The sequence below is a fragment of the Chrysemys picta genome, chromosome 9, assembly GCF_011386835.1.
Source record: "Chrysemys picta bellii isolate R12L10 chromosome 9, ASM1138683v2, whole genome shotgun sequence".
Lineage (NCBI taxonomy): Eukaryota > Metazoa > Chordata > Testudines > Emydidae > Chrysemys > Chrysemys picta.
The window spans coordinates 45,484,524-45,510,739 of record NC_088799.1 but is presented as its reverse complement, the minus strand read 5'-3'; the positions used below and the strand labels follow the sequence as shown (position 1 = coordinate 45,510,739).

The 26,216-nt window shown below is 43.0% G+C and overlaps 1 protein-coding gene across 2 annotated transcripts in view; it reads right to left on the bottom strand.

Annotated features, from left to right (window-relative positions):
• The window catches only part of GPC1 (glypican 1), a 311,664-nt gene that overhangs the window by 87,358 nt on the left and 198,090 nt on the right, over positions 1-26,216 (bottom strand). The window lies entirely within an intron of this gene.

The following is a 26,216-nucleotide window of genomic DNA, read 5'->3' as shown; positions in this document are numbered from 1 at the left end:
ATAGGAAACAAAGGATAGGAATGAATGGTCAGTTTCAGAATGGAGAGAGGTAAATAGTGGTGTCCCCCAGGGGTCTGTACTGAGATCAGTCTTATTCAATATATTCATAAATGATCTGGAAAAGGGGGCAAAGAGTGAAGTGGCAAAATTTGCAGATGATACAAAACTACTCAAGATAGTTAAGTCCCAGGCAGACTGCGAAGAGCTACAAAAGGATCTCTCAAAACTGGGTGACTGGGCAACAAAATGGAGATGAAATTCAATGTTGACAAATGCGAAGTAATGCACATTGGAAAACATAATCCCAAATATACATATAAAATGATGGGGTCTAAATTAGCTGTTACTACTCAAGAAACAGAACTTGGAGTCATTGTGGATAATTCTCTGAAAACATCCACTCAATGTGCAGTGACAGTCAAAAAGTGAAGAGAATGTTGGGAATCAGTAAGAAAGAGAGAGATAATAAGACAGAAAATATCATATTGCCTCTATATAAATCCATGGTACGCCCACATCTCGAATACTGCATGCAGATGTGGTCGCCCCATCTCAAAAAAGATATATTGGAACTGGAAAAGGTTCAGTAAAGAGCAACAAAAATGATTAGGGGTATGGAACGGCTGCTGTATGAGGAGAGATTAATAAGACTGGGACTTTTCAGCTTGGAAAAGAGGCGACTAAGGGGGGGGATATGATAGAGTTCTATAAAATCATGACTGGTGTGGATAAAGTAAATAAGGAAGTGTTATTTACTCCTTCTCATAACACAAGAACTAGGAGTCACCAAATGAAATTAATAGGCAGCAGGTTTAAAACAAACAAAAGGAAGTATTTTTTCACACAACACACACTGAACCAGTGGAACTCCTTGCCAGAGGATACTGTGAAGGCCAAGACTATAACAGGGTTCAAAAAATAAACTAGATAAATTCATGGAGGATAGGTCCATCAATGGCTACTAGCCAGGAAGGACAGGGATGGTGACCCTAGCCTCTGTTTGACAGAAGCTGGGAATGGAAGACAGGGGATAGATCACTTGATGATTACATGTTCTGTTCATTCCCTCTGGGGCACCTGGCATTGGCCACTGTTGGAAGACAGGATACTGAGCTAGATGGACCTTTGGTCTGACCCAGTATGGCCATTCTTATGTTCATAAGGACTTTATAGATTTGCGGCACTGGTGGGAAGGTGTACATCAGAACACCTGACCATGGGAGCAGAAAGGCATCTGTCCAATCCCTGGAACGAACAGAACATGTGGCATTTCCTGTTTTGCTGAACAGGCCCTCCTGGGGAGTCCCCAACCTCTGGAAGATCACACTGACCACCTTTGGGTGGAGCGACCACTCATGGCAAGAGGAAAAGGTCCTGCTGAGGCGATCTGCTACCACGCTCTTGGCCTTGGGCAGATGTGCAGCCACCAAATGGACAGCAAGCTGCACACAGAAGCCCCAAAGGTGGAGAGCTTCTTGGCAAAGGGCCAATGACCTGGCTCCACCCTGCCTGTTGATGTAATACATTGCTGCGGTATTGTCTGTCAGGACCCGCACCACCGTGCCCGTCACGTGGGGAGGAAAGCCTGATGGGCCAGGCAAACCGCATTGAGTTCCCTGATGTTTATGTGGAGGAACAGATTGTCCCGCAACCAGCACCCTTGTGTGCTGGGCTCGCCCAGGCGGCACTCCCCATGCAGGTCTGAAGCATCGGAAACCAGTGTCAGCGATGGGGACGCGAAAGGAACTCCCTCCAACACCGATCTGGGGCTCAACCACCAATCCAGGGGCGATCAGATGTGAACCAGCACCCTGAGCACCCGGTCTAGATCGAAGCCAACCACGCTTGCAATGGCCAGAGATGGAGCCAGGCATGCTGGATCACGTGGTCATGTGGCCTAACAACCGCAGGCAGGTGTGAGCAGTGGTGAGCGGTAGTTTTTCACGTGGGAGATCAGGTCTGACCTGACCTGGAAACACGCCTCCAGAAGGAAGACTCTGGCTCATGTGGAGTCAAGAACCACCCTAATGAACTCTATTTGTTGCACTGGCCTTAAGGTCCATTTCTTTTCATTTATCAATAGGCCCAGGTTGTGGGAGGTGGAATGAACCAGACTGAGGCTACTTTGCACTTGTTCCTGAGATCTGCCCTTGATTAGCCAGTCATTGAGACAGGGGTAGACCTGAAGCCCTCGACACCTGAGCTAAGTGGCCACTGGTGCCATACATTTTGTAAACACCTGCGAGGCAGATGAGAGACCAAAGGGCAGTGCCATGAACTGGAAATGGTGCCCGCCCACCCCAAAACGGAGGAATTGTCTGTGACCTTGGAAAATGGAAATATGAAAATAAGCGTCCTTTAGATCGAGGATGGTGTACCAGTCTCCCAGATCCAGGAGAGGGGATGATGGAGGCCAGGAAGACCATGCGGAACTTCAACTTTTTGAGAAACTTGTTTAGGCGCCGCAGGTCCAGAATGCGTCTTAGACCCCCTTTCACTTTTGGGATTAGGAAATAACGGGAGTAGAACCCTTTCCACTTCATGTCCCAGGGGACCCTCTCCACTGCCCCCAGCTGCATGAGGTTGTCGGCCTCTGGAACAAGGAGTTACTCATGAGAAGGGTCCCTGAAGAGGAACAGGGAAAGGGGATGAGGGGGGGCAGCCGAGAATTGCAGGGTGTAGCCCTGAGATACAATCTCTAGCACCCAACGGTCTGAGGTGACCCATGACGAGGCTGAACGCTAAAGATGAAGACGGTTGAGGAAAGAACGAGGTGGATCCAGAGAGTTGACACACCTAGAATGGAATCGACAGGAGCAAGCTCTTGAAGAAAGACATTAATTGCTCTTACTGTAAAAATATATGTTCAGGTTTCAGCGTGGGATTGCCCCACTGGAAGCAGAAGCAGTTCTGAAAAGGTTTGTTTCAACAAGCTGCAAATGGCATAGGTACCAGGAAAATGGGACGGCACTAGATTTTTAAGAATAGAAATTTTTGTAGGTCCCAAATATATTGGCTTCTTCATTATAGTCCAAATCTACCTTTAGAATTTCCGTTGTCTTTTGATAGGAAAAATACTGTTTTATCAAACCACTTCAGTACTGAATTCCCTGATGACTTCATCATGCTTTTTTTTTATTGCTAGAAAGCTATTGATTTAAAACCAACGAACAAACAACTATATCCTTCGAAGTAAGCGTTTCTGTGTTTTTATGGGGTTTTTCTTTTGCTAAGTTATTAGCCACTAGAAATCAACAGCAGTCTGGTAGAGAAACACAACTGAAGCGCTAAATCCTGCAGTACTCACACTGACGTCTCAAGGACTACAGGGGTTTCACTTAATGTTCATTCCATTTTTAGAGTACTGGCTTCAGCAGTATTCATCCATTTTAGGCATGGGGAATATCGCTCAAGGCATTAGAATCTTTCAAGATGGAATGAACTTTTGAAATGCAGCCCCTTGTAATCAGTATATATTTCTTTCTGTAGAGAAAAACAGGATGGGGAGGAACTCTGAACCTGCAGATTTCTCCATGCAGGATTTACAGCTTCAAGTGTGCTTCTAAACCGTGTGGCACCACACTCCGCACCGCACAGCAAACAGTCAGAACCCAGGCAGAGGGAGTTCAAATGCTGCTTTACACCTCCTTTGTGCCTTCTGAATTCTGGATGGTTCAAGGGGCCAGCACAGTCCTCAGCAGAAGCTGGAGGAGCCTCAGGAGCTCCCTTAGCTTACAGCCAGGGTGGATAAAAATAATGATTTCAAATAAATAAATAAAATTTTAAAACTTAAATCATGATTTAAAAAAATAAATTCATTTTTTAAAAATTAAATCAGAAAATTTTATTTGTAAGTTGCTGGTTCTTTACTTTCTTCCCATTTTATAGTCTTAAATTGCTAGTTGATGTTTTCTACTTGTTTCTCTAATTAGTTGCCTAACTGTTAGTAGAATTTTATATTTGACATAAATGTTTTTTCTATTAGAAGTTTCACACTTAAAATGTTCATCTATGCTGAAAAAGACTAGTCCGGGGCCTCATTAACAGCCTTACTATGAGAACAAAGCACAAAACTGATAATTAAATAACCGGTGCTGTATTTGCAACCAGCACCCCTTCTGGTCTACTGAACTTCCTCTAGTCACGAAAACAGGAATGCTCCATCCAAGCTATACTCCTCTGTCAGTGGGACTTGTGTACCTATGTCACGTAGGGGTTTTTGCAAATCCCATGTGGAGGTGGCCTAGCTATGGATACAGGCATCTAACTTTAGGTCTGAGTGTATTAAAAATGTACAATAACTTGGCTAATATATTGATGTACATGTATTAATGTAAAGTCTAACATTTTATTGTTAACATAGATGCAATTTTGCTTTGAAGTGACATTTTACACCATGGACAGAAAAGTTTGTAGCAAAAATACAATTTTAGCTGCAAACAATTATGCACACCGGTGGTCCCAGTGAAGTCAATGGGAGTAAAATTATTATACTATTCATGGGAGTAAAATTACACTTCTGCTTAAATTTTTACACACGTGGGCCTTAATTTGCAATATTTTTTTCTGTCTATAGTAGTTTTGAAAAATTCCAATAAAAGATCCTACCAGTAGTGGCATTAAAAACAAAACAAACAACCTCAACAGTGCTTATAATTTAATTAACATTTTTAATCTAAAGTTGCAATAACACAAATTTTCCAGTTAGTTTTGCAGAGCCTCAAAGATTTAAATCAATGATTAAAAAACAATAAAACAAAACAAACAAAAAACCACCCAACCACCCAGCAAGAGGTTTAAATCCCCTTGATTTAAATTGCTCCACCTTGCTGACAGCACCCTTGCAGGGCTGCCTAGGGGCTGCAGCATGGCCAAGAAAAATCAGAAACAGAACACTCTGGTCACTCCCCTTCCTGTCTCCTATCTGCTCCAGCCCTATACCAACACTGAGTCTGTGCAGAGGGCAGCATAGGCTGCTTACTTCAGCTTGACCCTGTGTTGTGGGGATTTTTTCTATCTTTTGGTCCACATGGGTTTAAAACACCATCAGCAGCTGCCACAGAGCACTGAGGCATGAAAGGGTCACATCACAGGGTGTCACCTCTATGCTAGCAAGCACTATTTCAAATATGCTGATTACGGACTGGCTGAGCACCATACTAGGTGCGTAGGGTAACAAGGCACCTCACAGGGGAAGAGGGGAGGGGAAATAAAAACATAGGAGCTGCCACTCCAGCAGTGTGATCACACCCAAACAGCAGCTGTTTGCTTGCAGCCTGTGTCTCCTGTGTGTGCACAAAAGCCCGCTGACTTGATGGCACCCAGTCCAAATGTACACACTGATAAAAGTGCTATTTTAAAGTGGCCCTTTGTTTTGCCAAATATTGGCAACATGGGGGAAGGCTTTTCAGCAGCAAGAGAGAGAATTCCCTCCCTAGTGATTCCAGGGTATTTGCTGCTTTGGCAAAGGAAAATAAAATCTACCAAAGCACCCTTGTGAAAGTTTTTCTTGCAAATGTAGGATCAGCAGAGTTTAAAATAGTTTTTTCCTTCTTTTCCAGTTCCCCCCATGCTTCATCTATAATGTTATGTCTAATATATATCTAACGTATTGCAATGTTCACATATTATATTGTTATAATTATTATTAATAATACTATAGAAAGGCAGACCAAAAGCCATGTCAGCCTAACTGAAGTAACTTACTTGCTGCCTACACATATTGCCTCTGCAATTTCAGCTGATTATGGTATTTTTCCTTTATTCCCTGCCATAAAATTAGTGTTGTGTGCAAACAGCTGCTGTACTCTACCCCAGAGGTGGCTGCTCTTCAATGCTGAGTAAAGTGAATCCTTACATGGAGATTGTAACATGGTTTGATGCATAAATGAAGGATATTAGTGTGAATAATACATCTATTTGGTATTTTCAACCCTGCTTTATTTATTATTCTCAAGGTAAGGAAAACTTTGAACATTGAATGGGCTGATGATGTGTTTGTGCATACATGTTTTCATTACTCTGGTGTACTGAGACACAGACATTCGCCTTTACACCCTGAGTGGTCTACATTTCAGCATAACTTAATTGTTTAGAAAATCAGCAATTTTTAACTCCTTAGATATAGTCAGAGTTCATCTGCTTGACATGTGGCTACAGGCTGGTGGAATTTCAGTGCTGTTCATCCCTTACTCTTCATATTGTAAAATTCTTTCAACACATTCTTTCAGTGTTACCACTTGTTTTGCGAGATTTTTGTCTCGGTTCCCTCAGTGTTTCCAAAAATCCACGGGACTGTTGTTTTCGTGTGTGTTTGTGGATGGGGAAGCCATCAGACTCTAAGGGTCTGTGAAATATTTATTTAAAAAAAAACCACAACCCCTTTTGTTACCACTGAGGACTTGATTCAATATAAAAACTCCTTCTGTCACTCTGCTCTTACTTACCTTGTAGCAGAATGCATGGCTAATGACAGTATTAAAGAGGTCTCATTCAGAATAGTGATGCTTTCCTAAATTGGGCAAGAGAGAAGAAAAGGACAGTTACCTGTTCCATAACTGGTGTTCTTCGAGATGTGTTGCTCATGTCTATTCCACAGTAGGTTTGCGTGCTTGCCACGTGCACCGGTGCCGGAAGTTTTTCCCTTAGCAGTACCCGTACTGGGAGAGCACCGCGGAAACCCCTGGAGTGGCATCTGTGTATCGCACTATAAGGGGGACCATGCGCTCCCCCCACCCTCAGTTTCTTCTTGCCGGACAACTCCGACAGCGGGGAAGGAGGGCAGGGTGTGGAATAGACATGAGCAACACATCTCGAAGAACACCAGTTAGGGAACAGGTAACTGTCCTTTCTTCTTCAAGTGATTGCTCATGTGTATTCCACAGTAGGTGATTCCAAGCTATACCTGTTGGAGGTGGGTAGGAGTTCACGATAGTCTGGGACGGAGTACCGCCCTGCCAAACCTGGCGTCATCCCTAGACTGGGAGACGATCGCATAATGCGAAGTGAACGTGTGAACTGAGGCCCAAGTGGCCGCTCTACAAATGTCTTGGATAGGGACATGGGCTATAAAGGCAGCTGATGAGGCCTGAGCCCTCGTTGAGTGTGCCCTAACAATCGGTGGCAGGGGAGCCCCTGCCAGATCATAGCACGTGCGTATACACGAGGTGATCCAGAGGGGAAGATGCTGGGTGGAGATAGGTTGCCCCTTCACCTGCTCAGCCAAGGCAACAAAAAGCTGCGAGGATTTCCGGAACGGTTTGGTCCGATCCAGATAAAAGGCCAGCGTTCTATGTACATCAAGTGTGAGGAGGCGGCACTCCTCGTTGGAGGAATGGGGCTTAGGACAGAGCACGGGGAGAAAGATGCTCTGATCCATATGGAAGGCGGAGACCACCTTCAGGAGGAACGCCAGGTGTGGGCGAAACTGGACTTTATCCCTGTGGAAGACCATATAGGGAGGTTCCGAGGTCAAGGCCCTGAGTTCCGAGACACGGCAGGTCGATGTGATTGCTACAAGGAAGACCACCTTCCATGAGAAGTGAGACCAGGAACACATGGCCAGGGGTTCCAAAGGAGGCCCCGTGAGTCGGGACAAAACCAGGCTCAGGTCCCATTGTGGCACAGTGGGTCTCGCATACGGGAATGAGCGGTCAAGGCCCCTCAGGAAATGGGAGGTCATAGAGTGGGAGAAGCCCGAGTGCCCTTGCACTGGCGGGTGGAAGGCCGATATGGCTGCCAGGTGCCCCAGCGCTGAGGCATCAAGAGGGGAATCTTGAGCGCGATGTCTAGTTGAGCGGGAACTGGAACAAAAACAACGTCTATCCCATCGAGACTGGCTGCGGTCGTTGCGTCGTGAAGGGAAATGTTCCCAGTGCCTCTCTCAATGACTGTGCTCGCTGGCAGGAGGCGTAGAGCAGTGGTCCCCAACCTTTTTCGCCTGGCGGCAACGCCTCTGGATGACTCTGTTTGTTGGTGGCATTTCGGCGGATGCTCATCCGCCAGCCAGTACGCGGGCGGACATAGATGCCCCAGCGGGCGCCATGGCACCCACGGGCACCACGTTGGGGACCATTGGCATAGAGGGCCCCCAGACTCCCATCCGGGTGGTGACCAGGATGGTCTGGTCGGCATCGAGGGAGGGCGTGAGCTGCCGGACGACCGGTCGCTGTGTGCTGAACGGTGCAGGGAGTGGTCCTCGGAGTGGGAACTGCGACCCACAGGAGAGGTTTGATGGGCACCCAATGGAGGTTTGCCCCGGAACCGGGGACCCGTCACTGGTTGTGCGCCTGGAACCGGGAGACTCAATGTCTTTTGCAGCCTGCATCGCCTCCAGCGTCGACGGCATCCGTACCGGTGGAGATGTGCGCATGGACGGCACCGGGCTGCTCTGCTCAACACGAGTCAGAGGCCTTGAGCCCAGGGGGGACCATGGGCTGCCTGACGCGGGGCCAGCCTCCCCTCTTTCCTTGTCTCGGTGCCACTGTGAGGTAGGGCCCTTTCCCTGCTTCTTGGAGGGGGAACGGTGCCAGCTAGTAGAGGGTGCCTCGCTACGTACCGACGGTGCGGCGGTGGGAACCGAGTCCTCCTGGCGCGCCGGAGTTGAGGCCAACGCCGATTCCATCAAGAAAGCATGGAGTCTAATGTCTCTCTCCTTCTTGGTCTGCGGCTTGAACGACCTGCAATCTTACAACGTTCGCTGATGTGAGTCTCACCCAAACAGCGGAGACACTCAGCATGCGGGTCACTCCTAGGCATAGAATGGCGACAGGAGTTGCACGACTTGAAGCCTGGGGCACGGGGCATGCCCCGAGCCCACTCTAACAACTGAAGTAACAATTCCACGAACGGTACCACTAAGGTTGAGTAGAAAGGCTGCAGCAGAGCTGGAGCACAAAGTTCCGACTATCTTCACTGGTGGCAAGAAGGAACTGAGGGTGAGGGGAGCGCGTGGTCCCCCTTATAGCGCGATATACAGGCGCCACTCCAGGGGTCGCTGCGGTGCTCCCCCAGTATGGGTACTGCTAAGGGAAAAACTTCCGGCACCGGTGCATGTGGCAAGCACGAACACCTACTGTGGAATATACATGAGCAATCACTCAAAGAAGAAAAGAGAACTTACTTCTTAATTTATCGCTTTTCCGCTAAGGAGAAAGTAGACTGATTTCTCTGAGTGAATACACTTTGTTCAGTTCTGCCCTCTTTCAGGCAAAAGATTTTGGGGAAAGGAACAGGAGCCACAACTAAAGCTAACCCCCACTGAGTCTCATAATTTTTGCAGGGGTTTGTTATCCCCTTTGAAATACATGCATGCATGACCTTTTAATGGGGATGGGGTATATGTGTAGGTTAGAAATGAAGAAATCCCCTTGTTGAAACATCACTGTAGGAAAGGGTGTCATGCTCCTTTTTTGGTTTTCTTGCAACACATCCCAGGAGACAAAAATTCCTAACTTTAGTTCAATCGGATGTAAAAAATCTCCTCCCCCAAAACAGTCAGTATGATAAGAGCTGGTCCTCAGCATCAAAACAGTTCAACTGAGACAGACAATTACAATGTCAAGTCATCGTCATGTTTCCTTGGGATTAGAACAACAAAGTGACTACTCTGAAGTGCATTCATTGCAGGAGTGTCATATGTTGCAAGGTTTGGGAAAGGTCTGAATGGATCATGAGAAACAGAAGGTGGAGGTCAAATGACCATTGAAATAAGCCTACCTCCTCCCAAACATTCTCTTTGGGAGCCAAGGCACAGTAAGGAACCTTCACCAGAGAAAGAGAAAGTACAATATTTCAACTACAGCTCTCAAGATAATGGGCAAAGATCACACCAGCAGCGAGAGATGTGTAATCTCATTGTTTCTTCTAGACTCCCTGCCCCAAGGTTTGAAATTCTTCCAAGCCTCCCTCCCAGAGGAATGAGATGAATTTTTTCCCATGGGGGCCTTTTCTCCTGATCCTGAATGTGTTTTTATTGCTGGAGGGAAAAAATGTACCAAATCTAATGTTGACTTCTGGTGGAGCCCAACTGTCTCTCTTGGCTTAGAAACATGCTGGATTAATTTGGGTCAAGCAAACATAGAAAATACACTGAAAGACTGAGAACATGAGGGGCTGGTTTTATATTAATTCATCTAAATGAAAAGAAAATACTCTGCTACTTAAAAACACCCCACAACAAAGCACTTTCAAATATCCCCCCGTATGAGAAATACCCAGGTCAAACACCAGTTCAGCTATTCCCCTCCCCTCTAAGGAATCCATGTGCAGGGCTTTCTTGGTCATTTGTGTTTTCTTGGAACACATTTTCCTTCTTCTGGGAGGGTGTGGAAGTGAACTACATTTGCCACTACTCTAGTGGCTGGTCAGATTACCCTATTTCCAATGGATTTTGACAATGCTGTTCTCCACAGTACATCTGGTCTTCACATGCCCAGTACCCGGGACTCCAAAGGAGATCACTGTCTGGGTACAGATCTTCTTGTATTGGAGAACTGCTGCCATTCTGGCATGCTCAGTTGGAATTACTACTCCGTCATTCATGTTGTTTAATAGATCAAGGATTCTCAAAGCTTTTTCCACAGATCGGGACACATCATAACAGAGCTTGTTATACACATTTCCAAACCCCACAAAATTATTAGTCTTGTGTTACAGCAGCACCAATAGGCCTCAACAAAGATTGCAGCTCCATTGTGCCAGGCCCTTTGCAAACCTAGCATAAGAGATTGACATTGCAATGTGGAGTGTGCAATCTAAGTGGACAAAACAGACCAAGGGTATGGTGGGAGGGATAGACTGCACAAGCAGAGTGCACAGGGCGATGGTTTCCAAGCACTGTGTTAGTTTCATGATTTATTTATTTTTTGTTTTGATTGGTTGGTCGGTTTGTTGGGGGGTGGGGGAGCGGGTTAGAAGGACATTAGTAAAATGAAGAGACAAAGGAAGGGAGATGAGGACTTTGAAAGAAAGGAAGTAAGTGGGATGGAAGAACAGGGAGGGAAAGGGGGAAAGAGATCCATCTTAGCAAGAGCTCAGCTGAAGTGATGAGACTGTGGAAGAGCAATGGGGGTGACCAGGAACAGATCCAACTCCCCTCCCTTTCTTATATTGTGAAAAAAAAAATGCATTTCCCCATAAGTATGACATGTTTTCCGTGCAGCTGTGTATTTTAACACCTTCCCTCATTTGCAGCAATAACAAACCAAGCTTATTAGAAGTTGGTAATTTGGTAGATTAAATTATCAGAGTTTAATTTGTTACTGGCCACATCTGACGCAGCTTTGATCTTGTTGATATCTTAGAAATTGTCCTATGGTCAAACTTTGTCAATTACCTTTAAACTGTTGACAGGTTTTATTATATCACCAGCCCCCTGACTTCCAAATGCTAGTCTGTTCTTTAAAGTGCAAATTACTAAATGGAGAGGAGACTAAAAGACAGAGTTGTTTGAAGGAGCTTCTGTGTGTCAACAGGGATCAGTGCTTATGCTTTTTTTTTATTTTTCAGCTACATATGTGCAAGTGACATAATGCAACAGGAAATTCAAAGATGTGACCAGGGCAAGATTAACAGACATTTATAATGGTTTGGCATCCTAACAACTGGGGGTGATGCATGACAAATCTGACCACATTTAAACCAGCCGCTGGGGCTAGTCTTGTGGGGAAGAAAACGCAGGCTGAAGCAAATTGCTTATTTCGAAGCAGATGTCAATGGGAAGTAAAATAATACAGAGGGAGAGGTTACTTCTATATTCTGCTGAAATGTGTAACACTTTGTGCAGTTGTGCAAAAGCTAAGAAGAACTGATAAAAAACTGGTAGCTCTATATTGCATTACAGAGTAGAACATGAAATAACTTGGCCACAATCCAGAGAATGTAGAGAAATGCAACCTATGTTGTTCTTTGGGGAGTAGAAGAGGTTCTGACAGACAGCTATCAGGTGGTTTGCTGCAGCTGACCCTATTTCTTGGTAGCTGTCCTCCTGCAAACTACAGTATCAGTCCTGCAAGAAAGATACTAACCCAGAGCTCTTCAAGGCTCTTTCCATCTTTCCATCACATCACAGCCGTCAGCGCTTGCATACCAGCCACAGCTGCCCAACACAGCTGGTCCCTCCTGGTGCTCATTCTCTGCAACTGTCAAGGCTGCTCTCGGCTGTAGCCTGCTATCAAACCCCACACAGAATGTCTACAAGGCACTGGCACTGACCCACTCACAATAAAGTAAGCATTTCAAATTAATGTATTCCAACTGTGACAACCAGTGAATCTGAGTCTGGCTTTTTGAACTGGCCCCAACACCGCAAAGAGATTAAATCTTTATTTTAACAAGATTATTATGGTTTCCTAGGCAATCCAATGCATACAAACAATGGAACTAACAAAACATCATATAAAGACAGATCACATTAATTCCCACAGACTGTGAAATATCACTTGCCCTAGGGGAACTCTGTAGGCAAGATGAGAACATTTCAAGTAACTTAACCCTGATGAAACAAGCTGCAGACTTGAAGGCTGAAGAGTGTGAACAAGTTAGAGATTGTACATACCATCTCCATTCTCATTGAGCAATCTACTCTGCCTCTGAGCAAGAAGATTTGTCTGAACAGCTTGAGGTCTTACTAAAACATGCTAAAAACAGAAAATATACATACATACTCTTATATCTTTAGATACATAATTCTACCTGAGGCCCTACTTTATAACTTTAAAATGGGCATAGGAAATCATGGAACTAACTTTACTCCACCTCACAGCTTTCATCACCAATAGCTAGAGACAACTTCTCATTAATAAATACATACAGAGGTTCATGGTACATCATGACGCCAGAAGCCAGCAAGTAGCATTTGTCCAGTGAGCAGCCTGCAAATGTTGTTATATTTTAGTTCTCTTCCAGGAAAACATAAAAGTTACTACTTTCTGGATCTTCAGGGCCCTGACTGCATGAGTTAACAGGATGCTGATCTGCTCCCTTTTGCACCAAAACAAACCAACCCTAAGGAATACCTAAGAAATAAGTGAATAACTCTCTTCCTACTCAGCAAAGAGTTCAACCAAACCTGAGAGTAACTCACTGAGAAGGAAAACTAGTGTTTTCTATCACATAGAAGAATCCCCGAGACATACTTGTGTCACAACTTGTGAAATGGATCTGTGCCCTTTCTGGCTGCTAAAAAACAGTGAGGAACAAAGAGACAACTGCCAATGGAAATTATTAGCTTCTTTTTCACAGAAGCAACCCTGCCAGCCTTACTGAAAAAAGGAATGGTCTTGCTGATCCAACTCAGAATGCAGAAAACCCTTCCATCTATTGCTTCATGTCCAGCCTTCTCTTCCTGGACAAAAATGGTTATGACAGTGGTGACAGCCAAACTCTGGCAGCATGTAACATCTGCCAACATCCTGTATTCTTTGCAACGAGGCTTCAGGTTGGGGCACAGCAAGGAGGCTACCCTCGCAGCACTAAAAATGACCACCTTCTAGCAATTGATGGAGGCTACTTATCAGTCTTATACTACTCCACCTCTCTGCAAGATTCAAGAGTTGATCTCAAAGTATTTCTAAGGGACTTACCTGGAATAGCTAGAGCAGACTGCACAGCATTAGAATGGCTTCAGTCATTCTTCTCCAATAAAATCGAAGAGCAGTGATGAGCAACTGACCCTTTTCCCCAAAAGCCCTCACCGTGGAGTCCCATAGGGATCTATCCTGTCCCTTCCCCTGTTCTATATCTACAGGACACCAGTTGAGTAGTGGCAAGACACCATGGGCTCTGCTGCCAATAAAACACAGAGACGCTGTATATTTCATTTTCAACTAATGAAATCAATGCCATCCCAAGGAGGCTGCAAGGCCTTCCAGAGAGGAGAGCGTGGATCAAGAAAAGCTGACTCAAATTGAACCGAGGCAAGACTGACTGACAGCCAGAAAGAAGAAATGCTTCAGAAATTAGCCAAGTCACTGATTTCCATCTAAGATGTCTCCCCTCCTCCCCGTGCTCCATTTATCATCATGGTGAAAACTTCAGTGACCTGTTCGTCTCCTTTCAAACAGTACTACATGAAAATGCATGAGGGAACCCTAAGAACAGGCCAACAGGGTTAAGACAGACAGACAGTACACAACACACTGGTAGCACCAGAATTTACACCCCTGCTGGTGCGCACTCAGGCAGACAAGCCCTGATATAATTTCCCTACCATTATCAGAATGATTTTTTAAAAAGATTACTTACACCCGAACCAGAACTTCCTAAAACCAAGGAAAGGAGAAGAGCAGAAGACTTCATGAGTCAACTGGGGAACTTGCATAAAGATCTGACTTACTAGGGAAACTTAGTTGTTATTGTGATGAGCACTATAGAAAATCTAAGCTAGAGAGAATTGCTGTTGAGTGATGTGAGACATGCCCCTGCCTGCAAGAACTGAGTGTGCTGCCTACATGTTATTCCCATCTCTTGCTGGAGAAGGGCACTGAGAGACCAGCTTAGTCATTTACCGTTCTGACCTTTCAATTCAATCACTCAATCAGCACTGTTTGTTCTAACAGAGCTACGGTTCAAGAGTAAATGATCTGAGCATTATGCCCCAAAGATGGCTCTGACCAATGCTATCAGATGTTAAACAAGGATCTCTCCTGCAATTCTCTAGAAGTTAAAGATCCTATGTCACATGTCATAAAGAATAGGGGACATCTTTGGCATCCCAGCCTATATTTTCTCCCTCAATCCTATCAATAAAATAGGTTTCACTGTCCAAGGCTATGCATGAGCTCAGAACATAACAACTATCACCCTTGACTGTAAAGCCACTATATCGGCAGCACTGGTCTGAATGCTTTGCAAAGAACATTGGGATAGCTGAGTATGAAAGGAGCTGTTTAAAACAATCAGGAGCAGAAGGAATGCTGAGAAAGAATTCAAACAACAATCAGATTGACTAATGTACAAGTTGTTAATTCTCTAGAAATATCCTCTACAGACCATCTGCAACTGTATCAACTATAACGCCCCCGACTCCCCAGTAAACCAGCACCATACACCTGCATTTTATTATCAAGAGTGATAATGAGCTCGTTCAGGGTATTTCCAATCCCTGGGAACCACTTGCCCTAAGAAAGTAGGGCTACTTCTTGCTTAAAGCTGTGGATAGATCACGTCTTGATTAAAATCGACAGAAGAGGCAGGATCTATTCATAGCATTATGCACAAAGCAATCCTGACAAACTCCTTCACGTACAATATATTGTACACTATGCTTTATAGAGCATAGATTCCTCAAATGGTGTGTGCTTGGGAACCACTGCAGTCTACTGTGTGGTTAGGTATCCCCCCATTAAGAATCCATGTACAGTGAAAAGGCCATACACCCATTACTGTGTTTTTTCCATTGATTCATAGGGTCTAAAGCCAGAGGGACCATTAGATTTTCTAGTCTGACCTCCTGCATATCGTAGGCCATTACATTCCACCCAGTTACCCCTGTACTGAGCCAAGTAACGTGTGTTTGGCAAAGGCATATCTTCCAGAAAACATCCAATCTTGATTGGAAGACATTAAGAGATGGAGAATCCACCACTTCCCATGGCAGTTTGAACCAAAAGCTAACCACCTCGCTGTTAAAAATGTGTAGCTTATTTTTAATTTGAATTTGTCTGGGCTTCCAGGCCCAGCTGTTGGTTCTTGTCATGCCTTGCTCCACTAGATTAGAGCCCTTTATTACCTGGTATTTTCTCCCTATGAAAATATTTTCTCCCTTCTTGCCCACTATTGCTTCTGCACATCCTGTTGCAGATGACAACTCCCTTTTCCTGCCATGACCCAGTGGAAAATTCTCTTTTGTCCACTAGTGACAATGCAGATATGTAAAGCATAGGGAAGTAGAAAGATGATGATGAACTTTGATGGCCTCTGATTGAACCGTGGCAGATTGCCTCTTGGTAAACCATCAGCATAACACAATTAAGATCCATACACAGTTGAGCCACGTGAACAAATTTCATACATATATGCTGGGGTAATAACTTCTGTGAGAAGAGGCTCATCTAGTAGTCATGCAGAAAGTAAAAAGCTTCATTTCTTCATGCTCAAGTGGAATATTTCAGACATCAAGAGCAGAGTCAAAGTTCAAAATCCTAAACTTGTATTCTGTCAAATACCTCTTGTACAATGAAACTTCAACAAACTCCTACACACTTTCTCCCAGGCCATCCCTTAAGCATGGGAGGAGCTCCCTGTAAACATTCACATGGGTCACCACGTTGTCCTCCTTCAAATCCCTCTTTATAACTTACCTCTGCCATGCTGCCTAGTTAGGCAACTGGTGGGCCGTGACCACTGCTAGAACGTAGATCACTGTTATCTAGATGATCACAACGGTCCCCTTCTGGCCTTGGAATCTATGAATCTTGTGTTCTCCCCGCCCCCCGTCTGCTTGGTGTATCCACCTTTGTTTGCCAGAAGCTGTGAATGGCAACAGGGGATGGATCACTTGACAATTACCTGTTCTGTTCATTCCCTCTGAAGCACCTGGCATTGGCCACTGTTGGAAGACAGGATATTGGGCTAGATTGACCATTGATCTGACCCAGGATGGTTGTTCTTACATTCTTTGTCTCTTGTCTTGTTTGGGCAGGGACTGTCTGTTACATGTTTGCACAGTGCCTAAAACACTGGGGCTGGGATCTCTGGATGCTACCACAATATAAATAGTTAATAAAATAATAATAAATAACAACAAGGCACATCTTCTAATCCTCTTACAGTGGGAAGGTCCCTGAGTAGCAGAGCACACAATCACTCTCCTGCGCCACTGTGTATGAGTATATTTATTTATTTTCTCTGGCATGATTCTTGTTGAATTTTCAACATACGTTCCCCAGTTCTGTGGCAAATGGCACTGAGGAAGGGTAGAAAAACTGGACGTGCACAAGTCCATGGGGCCGGATGCGCTGCATCCGAGGGTGCTAAAGGAGTTGGCGGGTGAGATTGCAGAGCCATTAGCCATTATTTTTGAAAACTCATGGCGATCGGGGGAGGTCCCAGATGACTGGAAAAAGGCTAATGTAGTGCCCATCTTTAAAAAAGGGAAGAAGGAGGATCCGGGGAACTACAGGCCAGTCAGCCTCACCTCAGTCCCTGGAAAAATCATGGAGCAGGTCCTCAAGGAATCAATTATGAAACATTTAGAGGAGAGGAAAGTGATCAGGAACAGTCAGCATGGATTCATGAAGGGGAAGTCGTGCCTGACTAACCTAATTGCCTTCTATGATGAGATAACTGGCTCTGTGGATGAGGGGAAAGCAGTGGATGTGTTATTCCTTGACTTTAGCAAAGCTTTTGATACGGTCTCCCACAGTATTCTTGCCGCCAAGTTAAAGAAGTATGGGCTGGATGAATGGACTGTAAGGTGGATAGAAAGCTGGCTAGATCGTCGGGCTCAACGGGTAGTGATCAATGGCTCCATGTCTAGTTGGCAGCCGGTTTCAAGCAGAGTGCCCCAAGGGTCGGTCCTGGGGCCGGTTTTGTTTAATATCTTTATTAATGATCTGGAGGATGGTGTGGACTGCACTCTCAGCAAGTTTGCAGATGACACTAAACTAGGAGGCGTGGTAGATACACTAGAGGGTAGGGATCGGATACAGAGGGACCTAGACAAATTAGAAGATTGGGCCGAAAAAAACCTGATGAGGTTCAACAAGGACAAGTGCAGAGTCCTGCACTTAGGACGGAAGAATCCCATGCACTGCTACAGACTAGGGACCGAATGGCTAGGTAGCAGTTCTGCAGAAAAGGACCTAGGGGTCACAGTGGACGAGAAGCTGGATATGAGTCAACAGTGTGCTCTTGTTGCCAAGAAGGCTAACGGCATTTTGGGCTGTATAAGTAGGGGCATTGCCAGCAGATCGAGGGACGTGATCGTTCCCCTTTATTCGACATTGGTGAGGCCTCATCTGGAATACTGTGTTCAGTTTTGGGCCCCACACTACAAGAAGGATGTGGAAAAATTGGAAAGAGTCCAGCGGAGGGCAACAAAAATGATTAGGGGTCTGGAGCACATGACTTATGAGGAGAGGCTGAGGGAACTGGGATTGTTTAGTCTCCAGAAGAGAAGAATGAGGGGGGATTTGATAGCAGCCTTCAACTACCTGAAGGGGGGTTCCAAAGAGGATGGAGCTCGGCTGTTCTCAGTGGTGGCAGACGACAGAACAAGGAGCAATGGTCTCAAGTTGCAGTGGGGGAGGTCCAGGTTGGATATCAGGAAAAACTATTTCACTAGGAGGGTGGTGAAACACTGGAATGCGTTATCTAGGGAGGTGGTGGAGTCTCCTTCCTTGGAGGTTTTTAAGGCCCGGCTTGACAAAGCCCTGGCTGGGATGATTTAGCTGGGAATTGGTCCTGCTTTGAGCAGGGGGTTGGACTAGATGACCTCTTGAGGTCCCTTCCAACTCTGATATTCTATGATTCTATGAAATGAGTTTCTCCACCCTGTCAGAGACTGAATGCCTCCTTGCCCCTCCAGAACAATTCTCCAGCCTCTGTGAATTCTAAGAGCAAGAGTGCCCATGGTCATTACAGAAATATTCACAATGCACACAGCCTGCCAAAACTGATGACAACTCTATAATCTAAGTGCAATCAGATACACAGTCATGGTTAATTCAGCTAGTTTGTGTTGGAGGTTTGGATGCAACATGTTTTCTAGCTGATCCAATGCTCTCTGTCCCGACTCTGCTCTTTTCAAACTCTTCTAGACCAGAGAGACCAAAGAAGCAAACCTATGCTTTTCAGACGCTCCATAGCCAGCAGTGATGGTTTGGGGAAGGCAGCCACAGAATTCAGAAATTTCAAGTGGTCTGGGCACCAAACAGAACACTTGTGCACAGAAAGCCAACTTTCAGCTGTAACCAAATCAAACTGCTGTTTGAATAGCAGAGATTCAGCCATTAGAAGTAATGTAGGTTCACCAACCAAAACTAAGTCCCTCCGACCAATTCGCTGCAGTTTTTATTATATAATATTAATAGGCTAGTAGAAGTATGAAAAACAAACTCATTACACTCTGGAAAAACAAGTTTAACACTCACTTGTGATGCTCTGTTATGCATGTGTGTATGTCCCCTTCCTGCCAAATCTGCCAGTGCTGCATGTCCCCTTCCTGCCAAATCTGGGCTTTCTATTTTTCACACCTTCCTGAACCCCTGTCAATCTTTTTCTATTTGTAGCTGCTGATCTCACTGCCATCCTAACTCTCCAAGACCATGTGGTTTTCTTTGAAGTTACTGCGTCCTCAATCCCACTTTGTTAGCTGGCAAACAGGGTAGCTAATGCTTCTCTCTCTGCGCCTTACCCTAATGGGCCAGGTACAGCACCAACTATCTCAATTACTTTTGTTTTACCTGATTTAATTCTATTCCCAGCTCTGCCACACACAATCTAGGAGTATGAACAGAGGCAAGTTTCTTAAGCACTCTGTGCCTCAGTTTGTCTATAAAAGGGTCTTGGAAGGGTTAATTTATGAATGTTCATAGAGTACTTTGAACTTCTCAAAGGGCAGGTGTTTTATAAGTGCAAATGTATTATTGCATGGTGTTGTCAACCAGTGATTTTTCAGATAATATTTAGTGGGAATGGTGCGCTTCTAAATAAAATCTGTTTTAGTCCAACAGTTGGTAGCTGGAGAATTTTAGCCTAGTCAAAACTCTAATATGCTGTGTAGTAGACCTAAGATGAAGTGACATCACTTCCAGAATCTACCAAATAAAAATCAGAACCTCCTTTTCTTTTCCTTTTAAATAGAGAATTGGACAAAGCTGTAGGATGCTTTGTTAGTAATTGCTACTGTATTCAAAACAGCAAAATACAATTTTCATTAGTTACCTATGGACACTACTGTCCAGGGACATGTAAATCCAGAGTAGGATAAGCTTTAAGTGCTGGACAAATGGATTGAAAAGTCTTAATTATTTTAATCCTACTTTAAAAAATATCTTTATTAAACTTTAACAGGTACAATTTTCACACATAACAGTGGTTAAAATATGTAAACTAACACCTTATCAATAGAGTGTAGCTGGGAGACATTTCAGAAATCAGAAAAGGTTGGCCTCTTCTTACTAGGATATTACTACTGATGGTCTTCATCAAAAGGAAAGCAGTTGCCAAATCTCTTTGGAAAGCTTTCTTGGGTCTGAATCTTAACACCCATCACATGAAAGCAGAAACACCACCATATATGTTCATAGATGGACAAGCTTCTTCTAGAACTGGAAAAGTATTTCCCCCCATTCCTTCCCTTCTTAAAAATGGCCAGACCATTTTGATTCAAGCTTTTTGGAAACATTCACTCCTGGACTGAGAACAAACCTGCCAAATTTCAGCCAGAAGGGCAAATGACTGACAAACATTATAAGCAACTGAAAATGACTCCTCAAAATAGAAACCCTTGTGCAATTTTAACTATAGGTGTTGCTCTACCTATAATTATACAAATACATATTACACGTATGTAAAGTCCTCTTTAGATTACAACAAAGTTTTAAATATATGTGCTTGTGTGCATGTGGATGAAATATGTATCTACTGTATATGTATGGCGTGCACAGAGTATATGTTTATATCATGTGGGTGAAATTTTTGAAAGTGTTCAGGATTGGCCTTACTGTGCTCCCATTTAAGTCAATGGTTGACTTCAGTGGGAACAAAATAAAACTAATACTGAGCGCTCATGGAAATCCCACCCTAATCACATATGCACAAAGAAAAAATGCTGTTCTGATGTCAGGAACAACTTCCAAGTAATGTTACGTGTTTGTTTTAGTTCGTATACACCCTACTACAAAGATTTATACAAATGGATACAGCTAGATCTGAAGAGGTGAGGATCCATAAAGATTTAGGGGTGTAATGACCCAGAGTTTTGGTTTGGGCCCACTGTATGTGTATATTACATGTAGTAGAATCATTTTAAAACTTTAATGTAATCTCAAGATGATCCACTGCAATATCAGGTGATACCTGGTACAGAAGACTGCTGAGAAGACCAAAGTGGAGACTAGACATCTCCTATTATGCTTCTGTCTAGTACTAAAGTACAACACCTATTGGGGAGGATTTACCAAATTCCCTTGAATGAGTGAATGAGTCAAAAGACACAGACAAGCAGCAGATTCCAGATAAACAAATAAAACAAAATAGTCTAGCTCTAAATCTGCCAAGGCACTGGGAAGCTTAATAAACAGTATCAATCCTCCCATCCCACCCCACCCCACAAGATCCTTAGGGAAAAAAAAAAAGATGACTCAGAATTCAGACTACAAAAACATGTTTCTTAAGAAGTCACATGTGGTGGCATGATGCATTATTTTTTCTTCTGTCAGCAGGAAATCTGGAATTTGATGAACACTGTCCACACTCTAAGCCAAAGAGAACTAAGATCTGTAATACAGAACAACACCCCATTCCTGTTTTCACTAAACCACTTACTTTTTACATTCTTTAAACTCAGCTTAATTCATTTTAAGCACCAATCTCCCCCGCCCCCAAACTTTTACCTACTTGAGAAAATTAATTATATTGAAAAATATAAAAGGACTTCTGGGAAATGTAACAGATGAATAGAAAGATTATGTAACCTTAGAAATACTTCTCTTCATACTAGTGTTCCCATGTCAACATAGACCCTCCCCACACACCTTTTTTTGTAATGCACTGAGATTTGAACTCACACTTGAACCTACATTTTCCATTCTCAAATGTTCAAAACATTTTTCATAACTAAACGCAAGAGGTGCCACAGTGGAAACCACTTGAATGACGACTTGCTTTAGAATTCAGCCTGTTAAGAAGAATCAATTTGCTATATATCAACTTAGAAAAATAAATCCTGTATTCATGGCACAACCCACTTAAATAAATATTGTATTAGGGATGTTTCCTCAGCACAACATTCACACTCATGAGGTGCCTGTTTTTGCTGAGAAATCTGAGGGATAATTGCTGCAACAGACAGAAGTTGTAAAGAAAAAGTTTCTACCTGCACTAGGAATTGAACCAAGTCATAACTAAAGGTAAAACCTGATGAGCTTCTCAAGTCTACTGAATATGTTGAAATCATATTCACAATACTGTACTCACAGTGTTATATAGCAGTACAAAAGTATTTTTGGACAATGATTCTCAATACAGGTCAAGGAAAGAAAGACGTGACGCTGAGAAAAATGTAACATGCTGAAGAAAACGAAATTGCAATCAACTACTTAGAAATTTTTCTCTAGACAAATAGAGAATATTCATTAACAGTTAAGGACCTAACTTAAAGCTTAGTGATATTAATGGGAGTCTTTCCATTGACTTCAGTAGGCTTTGGGTCAGTCCCTGTGTACTCAGGATGCTGTAAGCCAGTGTTTCCCAAACTTGGGATGCCGCTTGTGTGGGGAAAGCCCCTGGTGGGCTGGGGCCGGTTTGTTTACCTGCTGCACCCACAGGCTCGGCCGATTGCGGCTCCCAGTGGCCGCGGTTCGCCGCTCCAGGCCAATGGGAGCTGCAGGAAGCAGCAGCCAGTACGTCCCTCGGCCCGGCTTGGGAAAAGTTTGGGAAACGTTGCTGTAAGCCATTATAAAACCAATTTAAAATGCATTAAAAATCATTAACAAAATCCCACCATTTTACAGTTCAACAAATGGAAAAATACAGAAAAACAAGGAAAAGAAAAGTAAAAAGTGCAGGGAGTATTTAAATATAAGACTGTAATATTGTCTTTATTACAACAATGCAAAAATCCACTGGCAATAATACAAGAAAGGGAGAATTCACTCAACAAGATCTAGTACTTAGTGTGGGAACTACTAGAGTGAAAATCCAAGTTTAAAAAAATAGGGTACAAGCTACCAAGATAGAGGATTTAAATTGGTGGTGTTGAACAAACCTCGGAAGTAGAAGTAGGCTTGAACCAAAACCCCAGGCTCCAGACACCCTCATACTGTGGGGAAGTTAAGATCCAAACACAGTCTTCTTGGCTCTGGCCCATTTCTATTTAGAAGGCTGGTTTCAGAGAAGCATCCAAAATTTTGGTTGCTTATTATTCATTTATCAAAATTTACCCAAATTTCTTTGGTTATGGCCAAACAAACAGAGGACAGTTTCTTTGTGGTATTTTTGTATTTCCACTTCCAGATGAAGGCAGGAGGACATACCAACTTTTAATTCTCAATGCTTGTTTGAGTTCAGTTCAGTTTGAGTGGGTTCTTATTTTATCCAAACCAGTTTGCCCATCCCTAGTTGCAATCTTGTAATGCATCCTCTGGACCTTGTAAATTGTGTTTAAACAAGTTACCATAGGTAATTAAATAAACACTCATAACAGTGACTAAGTACTGTAATACCAAAATATTATGAGAGAGAGAGAGAGAGAGAGAGAGAACAAACTCCTCATTTGGGATTTGAATCTGTTACCTTTTTACAGGCTGGGGTTTGAGGACAGAATCAGAGAACTGCCACAATTCTGGGCCTGTATTAGAGAGACCAGAGTTTCTAATAAAGTTTCAGTGAAGTCTAGCTGCAACTGATGTGTTAGAATTATAGCAGTCTGTGGTTGCCAGCAGATGTTATTACACAACATCAAAGTTAAATACATGTACAGAAGAAAATAAATATTCTTCTGTACCAAGAAAGAGATTAACACATCATACCCAAGTCTGCCAAATCAGCATCCAACATCTAATTGTGGCTCCCAGATTTAGTGTTATAACTGCTTATTCACCAACCATGCGCGCGCGCACACACACACACACACACACACAGTTGTTCAAATTGCTGAGAGAAAATGACTATTCTCAGAGCACTGGATTATTCCATTTGAAACTGTACAACCTCATTGCAGGCACAGTGATTAACTACAACTGAAAGCAAGAGAAAAGTTGTGCAGAGACTCTGTTTGCAGAATTGGTTCAGTTAACACACACACGCCAAACTCAAAAGCTATTGCTATTTAACAATTTAAATGGAAAGTAATGAACTGCAGTTTAGAGAATGTAAAAGAAAGTACTGCATGTAAAAGAAAGTACTATTCAGTAAATAAGAGACTAATTCTGTCCATACATTTCTCAACATTATAATCCTTTGAAAATAGATGCATTATAAAAATGCTGAGGCTGTGTTTGTGGTATGCTATAAAAATCAACAGAAGAATGTTAAGTTATTGTAATGAAGAACTTGTTCGACAAGATTAAATTAATTATTGTAAGCGATTTATATTTTATAAATTATTTCTTTGGGGATTTATTTTAATTTTCTTTGGCTGGCAATGCCTCTCATTCTGCTTCTGCTACTTTGGCGTTGAAAGTTTGGAACATCTCACATACGCATATTGCATAAATATCACTAGACAGGATGGGAAAAGCTGTCCTGTTCATCAAGTGCCTTCAGTGAAAGGAAATTCGGAGCTTCTCGCACCATCTGTGCCCCTATCTACGTATATACACTCTATCTGGGGATGGCAGTGAAGTTACAGTCTTTGAGCCAGATCTTCACTGTTGTAAACTGATACAGCTTGATATTGAATTCAATAGAGTGATGCTGATTTATATCAGATGAGGCCCTTTATCCCTTATGCCAATATGGATTATATATTCAGGATGTTTTACCTCATTCAGATGATGGATGCCTAAAGAAGACTCAAGATGTCCTGAAAAGAATTTGTTGCCATAACAAACAGCTAGATGAAATTCACTTGACATAGGTATCCCAAAATACAGCAAAGAAAACTCTTTCAATATTGCTTGGATTTTAAGTGCATTTAATATGTCTGTAACCATTGATAAAGGGGACAAGACCAGACAATGAATAGTTAATTAAGCAGGAGATATAACTGAAGACACAAAGGTAGGGGAGAATTTGAGAACCAGACATCACAATCTTGTTTGGTTTAGGATGAAACCAAACTGGGAGATAGATAAATGTTACCTCTGGAAAGGTAAAATTGGACAGGATGTGGAGTATTTTACATGGAGTAAAACCAAGTGATACTTGGGAAATGATACTAGGGAAAGAGACAAGCAAATGAAGTGTAATCAAAAAGAGCATCACATTCACAAAGGCTGTGTGTGCAAGTTAGTAATTAAAGGCCTGATCTCCTAATATTTCCTGACACACGCAACCCTTAGTCCAACTGACTGTAATGAGATGACATGCATGAGTAAAGATTACTTGTAAGAGGAAGGTTGCAAAATTAAGTCTTTCTACGGGCCCATTATTCCCTCAATAACATCCATGAAATCCCACTGCTGTAGCTCTGTTGTCAAGGGTATTGTATGGTGCAAAAGTTATCTGTTTATAAGGCTGTCCATCTTTAATATGTATCTGACCAACGCAAGCTGTGTCTTGCCCTCTCATCTCTGATACTGTGATTTGGATTTCAATAAAACCATCCTATAGATTCAGAGCTGCAGAGGCAGAATTTTGAGCTGCATCTGCTCTGACTATGAAGCCAAAACCTAGTTCCCAGTGGCCTTAAAGGGTGATATTGATATGAAACACTGAAAATCCAGACATTCTAAATTATATAGAGTAAATTATATATTAAATAATATAGTAGAAAAAGTATATTTTTCACACTTTGAAAACTCTAAAATGGCTAAATCAATTCTGTTCAAACTTTAAAAAAACATACAGCTCTGGGTTAAAACTAAATTGACCTCTGAGAAATTAGAACTTTTAAGAACTTTAAAAGGATGTGACAAGAGGATGTTAAAAGGGAAGCTGTGTGCTACCTTAACTAGAGTTTGCCATACACAGCATCTATAATGATCAAATTGGTTGAGATACATATGGAAGACATACGTCACCACTGTATGCTTTAAAACAAAGGAAAGGAAACTAGGTAGATAAGATCACAAAATGACATAACCATGTGGAAACAAGGTAGCTGTTGATAGGGAATAGTAATGAAACAGCAAGAAGTAGTGGGCTGGAAGCAAGGAGCAGCGTTGAAGAAATTTCTATACTCTGAGAGTGACTGGAATATAGAATAAATTATCCAAGTCAGCAATATATATACATAAATGTGCAGTAAATTTGTTCAGGATGAAGCAAGATACAAAACTATTCATTTGATTTGGGGGTATTATGCTGAGAACACCTGGATAATTTTTGTTACCTAGGTTTTGAAGGGCAGACACACTTATCTATGGGTTGTACATTATCCATTCACT